This window comes from Acanthochromis polyacanthus, chromosome 12 (assembly GCF_021347895.1).
Source record: "Acanthochromis polyacanthus isolate Apoly-LR-REF ecotype Palm Island chromosome 12, KAUST_Apoly_ChrSc, whole genome shotgun sequence".
Lineage (NCBI taxonomy): Eukaryota > Metazoa > Chordata > Actinopteri > Pomacentridae > Acanthochromis > Acanthochromis polyacanthus.
In genome coordinates this window covers 12,008,982-12,023,250 of record NC_067124.1, presented here as the reverse complement: position 1 = coordinate 12,023,250, position 14,269 = coordinate 12,008,982, and the positions used below count along the sequence as shown (strand labels likewise).

Genomic DNA, 14,269 nt, shown 5'->3' with positions numbered 1-14,269 from the left:
ATAAAACAGATTCATAACAGAATGTGTGTGTTTAGATTGTTAGGTTTGTGTGATCAACCTATAGTAGTAGAAGTATTTTAGTAGTCTACTTTTTATGGACAATGACGACAGGCTAAATAATGAAAGTCTGAAGAAAACAACTTGCAAATGGAAATATAAGACAATTTGATGTGAGTTTTTCTTAATTGTAGTAACTCCACTCTGCGCTCCACTAAATGTTAAGCTGTTAATTCAGTGGAGTCGCTGAGGATACTATAGAAGCAGGCAAACGTTGCATCAAGCAGTCATGTTTGTGCAGCTTTCCCTGGAGGATCAGACACTTCCAAAGGGAGTTACCAGCTAAAAACCAACAGGCCTGCTACACATAAAATGACTAACAGAGGATTGAGAATTATGTACAGTCATTCTCTCCACATCGCACCAGTGGACAGCTTTCCACAACACACTGTAGAGAGCAAAGACTGCAGGACGAGTGACTAAAAATGGAGACACTTCTAGCGAGACGTGGAGACAGCGTCAATGTCTGCTGGTAAACTAGCATGTATTTGTATGAATCCACAATGAGCAAATCAAACAGTGCTTTGGGTTTGAAGTGATGAAAACACAAGACTTAAGATTTCAAAGACAGAAATGGTGACGGTAATCAGTATTTACTATGACAACAAATGTGGTTTGAGATATTCAGACAATGTAGTGGAAGGATCATGAGTCTGTAAGTGCTGTATAAACAGCATCAGTAATGAGCAGCATTTGTCTTATACTGTAAACTCAAGAGATTGATGTTACAAAATGATAAAATTGACTTCGGATCTGACAGAAGATTAGTTAATTAATACATCACTGTGATGCAGTATTCTGACATATTCCACATGCTTAGTAGCAGCTCTTGTTTGAACTATTCCATGGTATTAATGCTTTTTTCATGGCTTTTCCACAATGTTTATTTAGAATCAGAAAATTGGCAGATATAAAAACACTGAAATTTGGCAAAGCTTGACTAGTTGCTTGAATTACACAGTAGCAGTAGCAGCCCTTAAAAATCCCAATACATACAAGTATATCACACAAACCTCCACCTCAGATCTATCTGGCACAATGATGCCTGCAGAGCCTGCTGTCCAGGTACTTAAATCTAAGCATACCAGCTGCTTCTGGGACTCAAACCTAGTTGTGAAAATCAATATGCATTTAAAAGGAGTCGTATCAGAATTCGTATAGCAGCCGGCTTCAGCCTTAGAGATGGTACAGGCACAGCATCTGCAGCTCAGGGTTGTAATTTACATCTCTGACTAAGATGGTCTCAATCTGACTGAGTGCAAAGTAACTTGCATAAAAATGCAGATATGCTGTATTTCCCAAAGTCAGCACTTCTATATGAGTAGCCCTGACCGCAGATCCTGCTTGCCTCTCTGTTTGATGAGATTAGGACCACATAAATGGGTCAGATCTTTCTGTGTGATTTATTGGGGGTTTGTTTTGTAGGGAAGACAGGCTTTTGTGACTACCCTTAAGACTATTAATTGGGTGATTTTGTGGAGATGGTCAGGTATAATCTGATGGGATTAGCGGCTCCACTCTTTAAATAGAGTTGTGCAAGCCAGGGATTAGATGATCACAGCCAGTCGCACTCAAGAGCAACAGATTTTCATCTCTATGGTTTTAGTTTGGGGGGGGGAGCATCATCACTGCGATGATGGATGTTTGTTGCTGTGTGTAAAATACATAACATGATGGAATACTGAGATAGAAATTGAATATTTACTCTCCAAGTATCACTTTGTTTCTAGCAGGGAGTTCTTAATAGTGGAAAAGCTCCGGTCTAGGGATGTATTTGGCTGGTGTAGGGCTGAAGGTGGTTGAGGGATGGGGGGGGGGGGGGGGGGGGGCAGTACCAGGAGCCCCTACCTTCCTCCCCTCAACTATCCTCCTCACATCTGGATACAATGTAGGAGCAGGGCACCGAGGCCAAGGGGTGTATAGCTAAAGGGAGGGTGTTAGTGTGCTGGGGGATTCTTTACAAAACATCAAGAGTGCTGCTGCTGCTGCTAGTGGTGGTGGATGATGGGGCGGTAAGGTTGTGTGTGTTGTGGTGGTGGGAGGGGAGCACAGGAGGAGGGGGTGGGGTGCTAAAAAGCTCCCTATCTTTGGTCTCTTCTTCCCTGTGTAGTTGACTGCAGGGCCCCCGAGCAACAGACGGACAGAGAGGCAGCTGGGAACTGAGGTAAGCAGCAGACAGCAGCCCAGGAAACACAATGTGGGAGCACAAATACAGATGAGGTTAAAAAAAATAAAAATCTGGTGTCTCCGCTCTCCTCATGCTTTGGATATAACCTGACAATCCCTCCAGGTTCAGACTGCCATACATTGAATAGAGATTTCTTTTGTTGTTTAAAAGTAAGAATCAAAATCAATGCAGAAGCACCACCAGAGATAACGTCTTTCTTTATTTCATGCATCCTCTCTCCCTGTCAAATTCCGGGGCCTGCATTACATACACTCCAGCAGTTCAGACAGAGGTTCAGGTGTGTGATGCTGGCATAGCCTTGAGCTGCTAGCCTCAAGCAGAGATGACAAGCAGGCTTCAGAGCTCTGGTAAACTCACGTCTTTCTAGCTTCATTGTCAAATTGCAGTCTTCGCTCCCAACTGATGCCGACTCAAGTGGCATCACATGAGGACATTTATCAGACTTCATGCAACTCCCTCAGAAGAGACAAAATGATTTATATAACTTTCTTTCCCAAGCTCCTCCAGTCCTCTACACATACTTTGATGTGCAAAATCAGTGCACTTTCCCTTTAATATTATGTAATACATGCGTCTTGTGAAACAGGGAGATATTTAGGTGAAGAGCAACAAGGGTCACAATGTAATGTATGTCAAAACAGTCAAAACACACTGAAGATTTACTCTATTTTTGTATATGGACACAGAAAATGAAGGAAAAGCAATGAGATAAGGTAAAAAAAAAAGCAAAAGGCTTATGTTTATTTTTGTGTTTTTCTAGCTGAAAACAATCCTCCAGAAGAGACGATGGATGCACAATGCAGACAACCTGCTCCTGCATGCAGATTGCATTCATCTAACATGCACGCTTGGACATGAACTGCATCTCTGATCCGCATGTGGATCTGAGGTGAGTTCATTAGCCCCTGGGCGACCCTCCTCCTCCTCACCTCTGTCCTCAGTGACCCTAAAGCCTGCTCGACTCTGCCAGAGAACCTCCTGTTCCAACTTCCTCAATGCCTGTTCGTTTCATTCACTCCAAGTATAAGAAAATGTAAGGAGTAAAACTCTGACAGCGACCAATCTCCTAGACGGCTTACATTTCTCTCTAATTCACAGAGGTCTTGCTATAATTAAAGCTTTTACAGTGCACAAATCTGCTCACTTCCTCCCATTATTCATTCTTTTGATTCATTCTGAGACAGCCAACAGTTTCTGTGGAAAAAGGAGAAGTCAGACTGCCCTCTATATTTCCATATGAGTGGACATGACCTACTAGAGAGGGTTTTTTTCTTTTCCCACAGCAAAAAGGGGCATAACAAGTCAATAATAGTGCTGCTCATTTAAAACGCAATACATATATATGTACTTTGAAAGCATATATTTGTTCTAGTAATTGTGGTATTTTGAAGTTATGTTCCCATAATTGAGGAAACAAATCATGCATTTCCGCTCTATAATAACAATCAAACACTTTTTGACAGGACAGAGTCCATCCATATGAACCCCTGTCTCACACAAACACACACACACACACAGCTCACTGAAACACATCGTGGCAAGGTTAGGCTGACATCAGCAGCTAACGATCAGTTCCTCTGTGGACTGAATGATTAGCTGCAGTAGCCTGCAGACATTTCCAGCTTGTTTCCCTAAGTTAGTCAGACATGCAACATCACTGGCCTTCAGTTCTGAACAAACTACATCCACTCTCTTCCATTCTCCGATTCTGTACCAAAAAAAGACTTTTAGAGACTAATAGATGAGGCTTACAATGTAGTGAATATGGGGCAGCTGAGATGGAGGAAGTCAAGTGGAGAAGAACAGGCATAGAAGTTTGTTGTACTTGAAGTTGTTTTTCATATCCAAATGGAGTAACGTTGATTCCTTGAGGGAGATTAGACAATATGTGCATGTGTGTGTGTGTATAAAGAGGTGGAGTATGTGGCAGTTGCATCAAAGTGAAACTAAAGTGAGAATGAAAGGTTGAGAATATTTGCAAATACTTTTAAGGTGGCAGTCCACAACTTCCTTTTTTGTTTCTCTTGTTTTCAGTTTCCAACTGAAGTTCCTAATAATGTTAATTGCTGCCGTACTTCTGCTCCCTACTTCCCAGAAATTACTTTATAATCAAACCTCCTTTTAAAAGTTCCTATAAGTAACATTCCTGTTCTTTGTCTGTGAACATCACCAACTTCTTCTTTTTACTCTAAAACAGTAACGTGATGTCATGTACAGTCCTGGACTTTCCCAGGAACAGAATTCAACAGAATATAAACTTATATATTATTTACATAAAATTTTTGAGGACATTTCTAATCTCATTTAGAATGTTTGTTAACTGGAACTGAATGCCGAATGCTAAAAAGTAGCCTCTCAGCTTAGGAAACAGTCCACCCAACCCCCACCCACCCTTAATGCCCTCTGGGCTGCTGTGAGTTTGGATTAAGTTTGGGTGCCATATCCCCTCCCTGCCAAACCCTGCAAAACACACAGACACCTACATGCTAAGTGTGTGTGTCATTTTGGTCTATCAAACATGACGAAAGGCTAATCTAGACTAGATAGACGAGGTGGAAGGCATGCAGAGACGAGAAAAGCTGGTTTTACAGATGATTAGGTAAGATGATGCCTAAACGGATCCATATGACATGTTCTATTCATGGGTCATTACTTTATTAGACACACGAGAGATTCATTTTCAAAAAGTAGAGAATAAATCTATAATAAAAGGTGTCAATGCAAGCCACTTGGCAGTATCCTTTCTTGAATTCCCATTGTAATCCTATCTAATTAAAGTCTAAGTGCATGTGTGTGTGTGCACACAAGATGTGTGTATAAAGCAGTGGATCAATAATGGTAGTCTACAACAGTGACATCTGGGCTGTACAAAGAGTGCTGTTCCTTCCCGCTGCAGCTCTTCTCTCTCTCTCTCAATCCCTGATCACAGCCACGTGGTTCTCTGGGCTATTTCTCTCAGCTAAGCTTATTTCTCTTCTTTAATCCCGCAGCAATCACAGCAACAATGCCAAGCGTCGGTTCATAAAGGCAGGCAGAAATCTATTAACTATGATCATGATGTCAGCTCAAACCTGATAAGCACTGCTAATGAATCCGGCACATGCAGCCCCAGCGCTGCGTGCTCGTGGTTGTTATTTCATTGGATCATCAATAATGTGTAAGATGGAAAATCAACATGAGTGACGGTGATGGATAATGCAGCTTGTAATGTAGTAAATGGGCTTCCATTTGAGTTGAAGTGAGAGTCAGTTTTCTGCAAAACTCCAGCACATCCTACTCAGTGCAACTGATGAAATGTATGCGCTGACAAAGACGCTGCAAAGCTGCTTCCATCACTACAGTCTCGGGCTGCTCTGACTGTCCTCGGATAATAGAGGGTGGCACTGATAAATGGGCTTGATATCCAGCCCTGATTATCAGATCAGCCACTCAGTGTGGCCCACCTCTGATTTAAGTGTAGTTCCAAGCTTAGCTGTTAAAATTATGATTTACTAGTACAACTGCTAACAGCAGTGGTGGGAGCAGTGGTCTATCAGCGAGGTTCTAACTTCAAATCCTGCAGACACACAACTACATGTGTCAGGTAATGATGAACAAGGAAGCACAAAATGTATTACACACTACTTTCCTGTTATTTAAGCATCTGCACTCACAGATATTTTTAGTAAGAGATCGAACGAAAAGATGTCAGAAAGTTTAAATCTTGTTTTTTTCTACACAATCTGCCAGTGAAATAAAATTCATTTAAAATGATGTCGTTGCTAAACTACTCACATTAACCACTAATAGCAATTAACTTCTTTCATTATTAAAATATTGAGGAAATATGATCATCATTGTGTGTGATCTCAGAATGACTGGTAATGTTTCCTATAAATATGTATCAATTATTATAACTGAAAAGCAATCAGTGTGGAATAATTTCATGAGTGCAGGTGTTCTGTATAGTTTTTTAATGTTAAACTTCAAGCTATAAGTGGATGTGCACAAATGACAGTATTTGAAATCTAACCGTTCTCATGTAAATGGAAAAAAGAAGAAATACACAGTAGCCACCATTAATTAGCACGGGTTGTTTTCACACCAGCATTCAGTTGTTGTTACTTTTACTCATCCTAAGACCTGTGTGCTGCCATTTTTTTCATCAGTTATAGTAATAAAGGAAGTATGAATAAACAACTGGCACATTGTAGCACGTTTAACTTTTTTTTTTTGTCAAATGAGTTTGTTTTGGCTTTCACTAGTAAGTTCTTGTCTCGCATGGTTGTTTCAAAGGGGTTTTCCACCACAGTAACGATGAAATTCAAAGGGGAAAAATTAATTCGTCATGATGACGAAGTTTGAATATAAGCACTTCCTGATACACATCATTTATCCACAGATTTAATAGAGAAAATATCAACAAAAACTCAACACAAGACCCTGTTCTTCTCTCTCCACTCCTCTACAATGGGTTAAGGCTAAAATGGCCCTGTGCCTAAATCCACCCCCCCCCCACCCCCCCACCCCCCGTTCCTCAGATCCTCCTCTACCCCCCACCAACTCTAACCCCTAACCCCTCTCCTATCTTAATCCTCTGATTACTACATCAATTTCTTTGGGTCTAATTTAGGCGGCCACCAGCTTCACGGTTTAGTACCTGGACAGCGCCGCTCGCCTTGTCAAAGACTGTATTGATCCATGTGGGTACTGAGGTGCAGGTGTGACCCAAATAAAAGGATTAGCTGCCCACCTGTTACCAAACTTTTGAGAAAATTAGAATCCAAGAATAAGCAGGAAACTTAAACATCCAACAGAAATGTATGGGATGACAGCAAATGTAAATTCCCTCTGATTATCCTATGCAGTAAGCAATACGTTTCCCATGGAGGCCTCATTTATAATTTAATCCAGGAGCTTGGTGTTTCTAGGCTAACACAGAGAGATTGCCCTTTCAGAGTGTAAACCCCCACCATGTGGAAGGGAATCAATGCCATCACCGCAGAATAGACACTGGACCCTGTATTGAAATGATGAGCCTATCTGGACCACCAGCAGAGAGAGGTTTGTTTCTTCCAATTGTTTTTTTTTTTTTCATTTTCATTTTCTGTTTCATAATAATAAAAGAAACAGCTGTTAAAATAGGATTTGCACTTGTTGTTTGCTGCCTCTTGCCATAATCCAACCTCAATATGCCACAGAAAGTTATTTAAGCCCGCAAAGGCAGATACATATTTGCTTTCATGCAGAAAGGATTGATGCAATCTAAGGCATAACAGGGAAGAGTTGGGAGAAAGAACAGAAATAACAGCGCGTGTATGACTTTTGGTAGGAAAACATATTTGTCTTGTGACTTGATGTCTTTTTTTTATCAGATCCATCATAGTTCAAAGCCACACAACATTAACACAAGCAGTCAGGACAGACATGAGGAAGTACAGTCAGAGTAGGGTAGTAATTACAGTCGGAAAAAAAGGAGCGAATATGTTCAGTTTACGACTTAGGTATGCATATGTACAACCCAATTAGCCAGCTCTGAAACCTATCTCTGTGAACTCAGCAAGGTGTTGGATACCCCCCACAGAGACCTCAGTCCATGCTTACATGAAAATAAACAGTTTTTTCAGCTTTCCAAAGGCTATCGATGAAAGAAACAAGCGCTTGATAAGGAATACAAAACGTGTTGCAAAAACTGTCCTAAGATCCTCAAAATTCAGGACAAACAGGCTTAGGAAACAGTTTCTACCCATGGTCCATCAGACTCCTGAACTCCAAACACCTGTCTACCTGAATGCACAATGTCACTTTTTGCTGCTTTTGTGCAATTTCCTGACATATTTATTCCATTCTACTGGTTCTTATTCCATTTCATTTACTTGCCATATTGTATATATCTGGGATCCTTTGCAGATGTTGTCATTTTTAATATTGTTTTGTTATATATGTACAAATGATTTTATTATTTAATGTTCATATTTTATCCCTTCTTGCTGGTTGTTGTGCACTATCCAGCGGAAGCTTTTTCTATTTCTGTAATGCCATGTATGATAACAATAAAGCCATTCTAATTCTAATTCTAATTCCTAAATCAACACGAATTAGTATTAGTAGTATTCATGTTTCTGACCAACTTGCAAACATGAATTCAAACTTTATTGAACTCACAGCTCAGTTTTTCTCACAGTCAATTCACGTGAAGAATCGCATTTTTAAAAATCCATTATATACTCTTCTATGGATGCTATAGTTGGTAATGTGTTCTTTAAAGCTCTTGAGCAATGAGATTAAAAGGAGCAAAAAAAAAAGTTGTGGGCCAGAAAACCAAAAAATCTGCTAAAAGTCGCTACAAATCTCCACGGAGCTGAGGATGAGTCGCAAGGTTGAGAAACAATTCTCTGAGGGTTCATCAGTGTAAGAAAAGCTTTTACAGAAAAGCTTTTGTTAATGTAATCTTCTGACCATGGCAGCTTCAATCTTAACTGCTGAGTAAGACTAAAGTCAGCAGAAGCAGCAATGTATCAATTACTTTTAAAAGACAAAGGAAAACGAAAGGTTTGTTGCACATCCAATTCAATGATATTACCTTTAAAAATCTACTGTGACAGAGCCTTTTACAGTGTTAACCACCCCCCCACCCACCCCCGTTGTTGAAGGTAAATGACTATGTCCATGGTGAAAAGGCACAAGGCAGTAATGAGTAATGAAAACAGCCGAGCTAGTGCTGCCATTCAGTAAAGGGCCTGCTGCTGTGGAATGTGAGGCGCCATTCATTCACATGGGTTAAAAATGCATTTCTGCCACCACAAAGCCCTGCCTTGTCCTCATTGTTTCTGGCCACACCAATAAAACACTTCCACATTCTGAGGGGACAAGACAAAAAAAATGAAATTGCTAATTTTACTCCTACATATACAGGAAAAAAAAGGGGGGGGGGGGGTGAGGGGGTAGATGAACTTTGCAGCAAAAAAAAATTGAAAAGTCAAGACTCTGGAAGAGACAAAGAGTCGTGGTTGAGTTGAAAGTTTGATCATGATAAGTGAGGGGACGGAAAAGTAAGTACACACAAGCTGCGTACAAAAGACAAACAGTCCTATTGACAAAAGCCAAATGTATGCGGCATTTATTCAGACTATGAAAAGACGCACAATGGTGGAAAGCAATCAAACACAAAAAAGCTTCACTCGAGTCATGTGTGAGCTCTCGAGGGATCTGTTTGTGAATGCGAGGCATCTGTGACAGGCTTTGTAAAAATCTCATCTTTCTGTCATTTCAGAACATGCATCATGATAGTATTAGTCAACTGGTAAGTCGCATTTAAACATAGGTCATGTTCCTCGTTCGCCCCGCTTTACAAAAGCACAAGTGACCTCACTGTATATTTACTCGCATGACATAACCCTCTCAGAAAAATACTGCCAACACTCAAATCTTCAGGTAGACTTAATCCTGTTTGTGGCTTTCCTTCTTCTTGGACAGACAGGTTAAAAAAAAAAGCTGATCTAAAGTCTAGACACAAATCAATTCAGAAAAGCAGTTATTTACTTGTTGCCCCTAAAGATTATTGACTACATGTGTTTACCTTTGGATCTATTCCTGGTACTGAGTTGAGGAACAGGTGGCGCTCCTAGGGGCTGTTTATTATCTTACAGTTAATTTGGGGAACTTAGATCATTTATTGTTGTTGTGTGGTGTTGTGTTCACCGGCTTAACCACAGCGAGAGAGCTGCAGGCTAAAGAAGAAATGTTTAACATAACGTCTGAAATCTGACATGAGGGAGACAATGTAATCCTGTCTGCAAAACAACCCTCTCTCTCTCTGTCTCTTCCTCCCTCCCTCCTCCCTCTGCTCTCTATTTCTTTCTCTTTCTGTATGTGTGACCTTAGACAGAAGAAAACGCTGTATCTGTCGACAACTACAGAGGAAAACAGTGCACCACAGAATCTCAGAGGAGCGAGAAAAAGAGGGAAAAAAGCGATCAAGTAGAGTAAACTCACAGCTAAGGATCTCATGCAGATTGTTAATTTGTGACAGATAATTACTGGATTATTGAAGGAATGCCAAATCACCACAGACATGTATAAAAGTTGGAAGACACTATAGAGTAAAACTCACTCCAGCACTACACACAAGTGCATATCACAGTGTTATGTGTGTGTGTGCATGTATGAATGTGTGTGTGTGAACTCCACCAACACAAAGCCACCTCTATCTATTTAGGCTACTTTTGGTAGTCAAAATTCCAACAACATCAGATAAGACAACGCCTAGTTCTATTTTCTTTCCTCCCCCACTTCTTTATCATTTGTATTACTCAAACTACAAAAAAAATGAAGGTGAGCATGCTTTTGCACACGTGCGCGCATGCACACGCGTGCTCATGCACGCGCACTTACTCCCTCACTCCCTCACTCCCCCCTCTCTCTCCCTCTACTGCAAACTCTGCTTTTACATAACTATCTCCTCTGACAACTACTCCAGCCAGCCCCTGAAGCAGGAGATCACTATGACAATATTCCAGTAAAACACCTATAATATTTGAAGTTTAACAGCTTTTATAGTCACCTTAGCTTTATGGATATTCTATCACCTGTGCCAATAATTTTCACTGCTGCTGCTTAGTAAGTTTACAACACTCTTTTATCACCTTTTAATATCACCATGAAATTCCTCTAAGGACTTCATCCTGCCTGTTACTTATGCACCACCCTTCCTAAATGTGTCTCAGGATAACTGTAGCTCCCTTTTTTTCCCCGCAAGGTTCCACTCAGTTATCTGTCAAACATTCCTCAAAATGACCCTTATCTCCACTGCAGCACATGCACCCCCCCCCCTTTGCTGCCTGTTTCTTAATCGCCCCCTCCTCTCTCTCTCTCTCTTCTACACTCTTTAAGGAAATGACTAGGTTAAAACTAAAAAAGATTGCAGTATAGATGCAGCAGCAGCAACAGCAGCCCCCTCCCTCCTCTACTATGGAACACACCCTCAACATAACAAACAGTAATAATTATATACAGTCACTTCCTTACCGGTTAAAACACTGCTCAGCTCAAACACTCGTGTTAAAAAAAGAGAAAGAAAACCGGTGCAGCTCTTTCCCCAAAAGGCAAATGTAAAGAGTCCAGATCCAGCAGAGAGACCCTGAATGTTCCAGTGCAGCGACTGACAGCAGCAACCCGCGGATCAACTTTGCCGAAATCGCGTAGAATTTTTATTATCTCTGGCGAATTCCTATCTCCTTGTGTTGTAGAACAGTACAGGTTCCTCTCTCTCCTCGCTCTCTCTCTCTCTCTCTCTCTCTCTCTCTTCTCTTGTCGTTTCACTGGTGCTGCCTTCACGTGTTATCGGAAATGTCGGTGATAAATTGGTCAACGTTCAGAATTATGTAGTAATTTATTTATTTAATAACCTGAAACATAGGAGTTATGTTACACATGTTTTACCCCCTTAAAAAAACTACTCAATTTGCCAATCTGTGCATACTGCATAGTATTTATGCGTCCTAAATTTGGAATCCAACATGGGGCAGTGTTATATGAGTTACAGCTTATTTTAAGTTATCATAAGGAAGTGATATTAGGGTTGGTGCCATGTGTTGTTTATAAATCAGTCAACTGATTGGTGATCACTGATTATTTTCTTGCTGGTTTCTTTTATATGTCGGGACATCTTTTGGTTTCAGTCTAAAAATATGACGTAAGATTTGTTATTATGCTTTAAAAATTTCCATCTGAATAACTATGTCACGCATGGTACTGTTTATTTACATCAGAAAAACGTTTTGTAGTAGTTCCATTTTGACATTTTTTGGGACTTAAATGATCTTTCAATTTCCCATAAGTCACACAGGAAGTGCCTGCATGTATGGTTTCTTCATAAAATACATGTGATCATCCAACATCCCCCAGTGAAGTCCGGTAGTCGTTCCCCTTTTACAGATCTCCCTAAGCTATTTCTGACTTCCAGCATAGGAAATGCGGAGGTTAGGGTAGCACCTGAACGCACCATGAATGGACAGAAGCACTGTGTGTCTCTGTATGTGTACGTGAAACACTGAGGACAAGATCGAAGGGCGACAAAAAAAAAGAAGCAGAAAAAGTTTTTCACTTGTCAGTAAAACCTCAGTCCCTCACGCAAATTACGCACATTCCACTGTGTCTCCGTTTGATTTTACGTCACCATCGCGACATATCAAGAGGGAGGATCAGTTGTGGCGTTCATGTGTGTATGTTTAATTATAAAGTGTTCTGAGTAGAAGCGACACCGAACAGTTGTCTCACAGCAGCTCCGTGCGCAATTGGTTCCGTGCGTAAAAATGTTGGCACCACTAATAACGCAGCGTAAGATCGATTTTGTACACTTAATTCGGCCACATAACCTCGTTTCTGGTGGAATCACCTGTACGTACACGTCAGATAATGGGGGTTCAAGAAAATAAACGCTCATTAATTTGGATTTCCTCGCGCCTGGAGCCCCCCCTCCCACCTCCCCAATGTGCCCCATTCACCATAACAGCAGGCTCACATCCTGTAGGTGCATCATCACTTTGGGGAAAAAAGTTTCAAGCAAAGACCCCCCATCACACACGCGCGCGCGCGCGCGCGCACACACACACACACACACACACACGATCGAACCCCCTTCCTCTTTTCCCCTACTCCTCCCTCGCCACATGTTTCCTCCCCCCAACATACGTACACACACACACGTACACACACACAGACGCCGCATGCAGATTGTGAGAGCTTCAGCAAGAGCGCAGAGATTGAAAAGAAGAAGAAATGCGACACAGCAGAGAGCTTCCAGCGGTTTCAGATCCTCATACTCGCGGCTAGAAGAAGAGCCACCGGTAATCGACTGCTTGGCACCTGTGCCTTGCTCAGCGGCAGTTGTACCATGCCTATTAAGTAGGACACGACTTCCTAATATGGATATACCCCCCCACCCCCACCACCCCATCCCTTTTTTTTTACCCCACACCCTCCCTTTAACATTCATCAACTCCTTGTGAATAAAACAATGTCCACAAAAACGACAGAGAAAGAGAACGAGAGAGAAACTGTTCTTCCTCCTCTTTTCCGCATTTGGCTGCCTTCTTTTATTTATTTATTTTTTTAACTCCGCTTACAACTCTGTAACTGCCATCTGTCTGTTTGATGCTGCGATGATAAGAGTGTGTTATCCGCAAATTACTTAAGGAAGCGATGAAGTGTTGGAAAGTTGTTTTGTTTTTTCACCTGATAGAGGATGCTCCTTTTTCCCAACACTTTCTAACCGGAAAATAAACCAAACAAGTTTAGTCTGCTTTTTGAAGGTTGACATGATCTCTTACATAAATTCCAAGTATCATCAAAACTGGGTGCATGGCATCATAGGAGAAGTGGGGATTATAAATACATTCTTCTGGTCCTGTTGCCAAGAGATGATCAACGACGGATCATACATAATATCTCTCTCTTGATATATTTTTTAATCAACCACTTCAGCCCTGCCTGCCTATAACCTAAATCAAGATCAGACAATCGCCTTCCACTTACAGCTCAATCAAAACACACGAAGTGCTCCACTAGTCTCAGTACGTGTATAAATAGAAGGAAGCACTGCGTACCTGCTTTATCCAAAAGAATAATCCAGGGTGACTTCAAGAAGCACAGACAATCCTAAAGGTGAAAGCATGCTCTTTGCAGTGTATGCTGAAGTGCATGATTGAGTAGGTCGAGTCCATTCCGTCCCGTGGGGGGACTCGAGCATCGATTTCTCCCCGCTCTCACACATGTATCACGTAAATGTTTCGTTTTTATGTTAAATATGAATTCACTGCTTGTATTTTAAACCGCGTCAGCCCCTGAGGTAACACACGTGGACATGGTGCCTGTGTGAGCGTTTTCAAAATTTCCTGACACCCCTTTTCCGCAGCGGAATGGTTCTTTCCGCATTAAATAGAACTATCTGCTATTGTCTCATCAGCGAAAAGTTGTTGATACTGCTAAGGACTCCAAAAAGTGCTTCAACAGTGCGATACTGTCCAGTTTACCGATAAAATGCTA

The 14,269-nt window shown here is 41.2% G+C and overlaps 1 protein-coding gene across 3 annotated transcripts in view; it reads right to left on the bottom strand.

Annotated features, from left to right (window-relative positions):
* Positions 1-13,921, bottom strand: part of znf516 (zinc finger protein 516) — a 50,159-nt gene extending 36,238 nt beyond the window's left edge. For 2 of the 3 annotated variants that reach the window (XM_022189672.2, XM_022189673.2), the window contains exon 1: positions 11,252-11,504. The gene's annotated coding sequence lies outside the window, so the exon portion shown is untranslated. Of the gene's footprint in view, positions 1-11,251; positions 11,505-13,830 lie in introns of those variants that run through there. The other variant, XM_051957234.1, reaches the window with a different exon arrangement.
* Between the last annotated feature and the right edge of the window lie 348 nt (positions 13,922-14,269).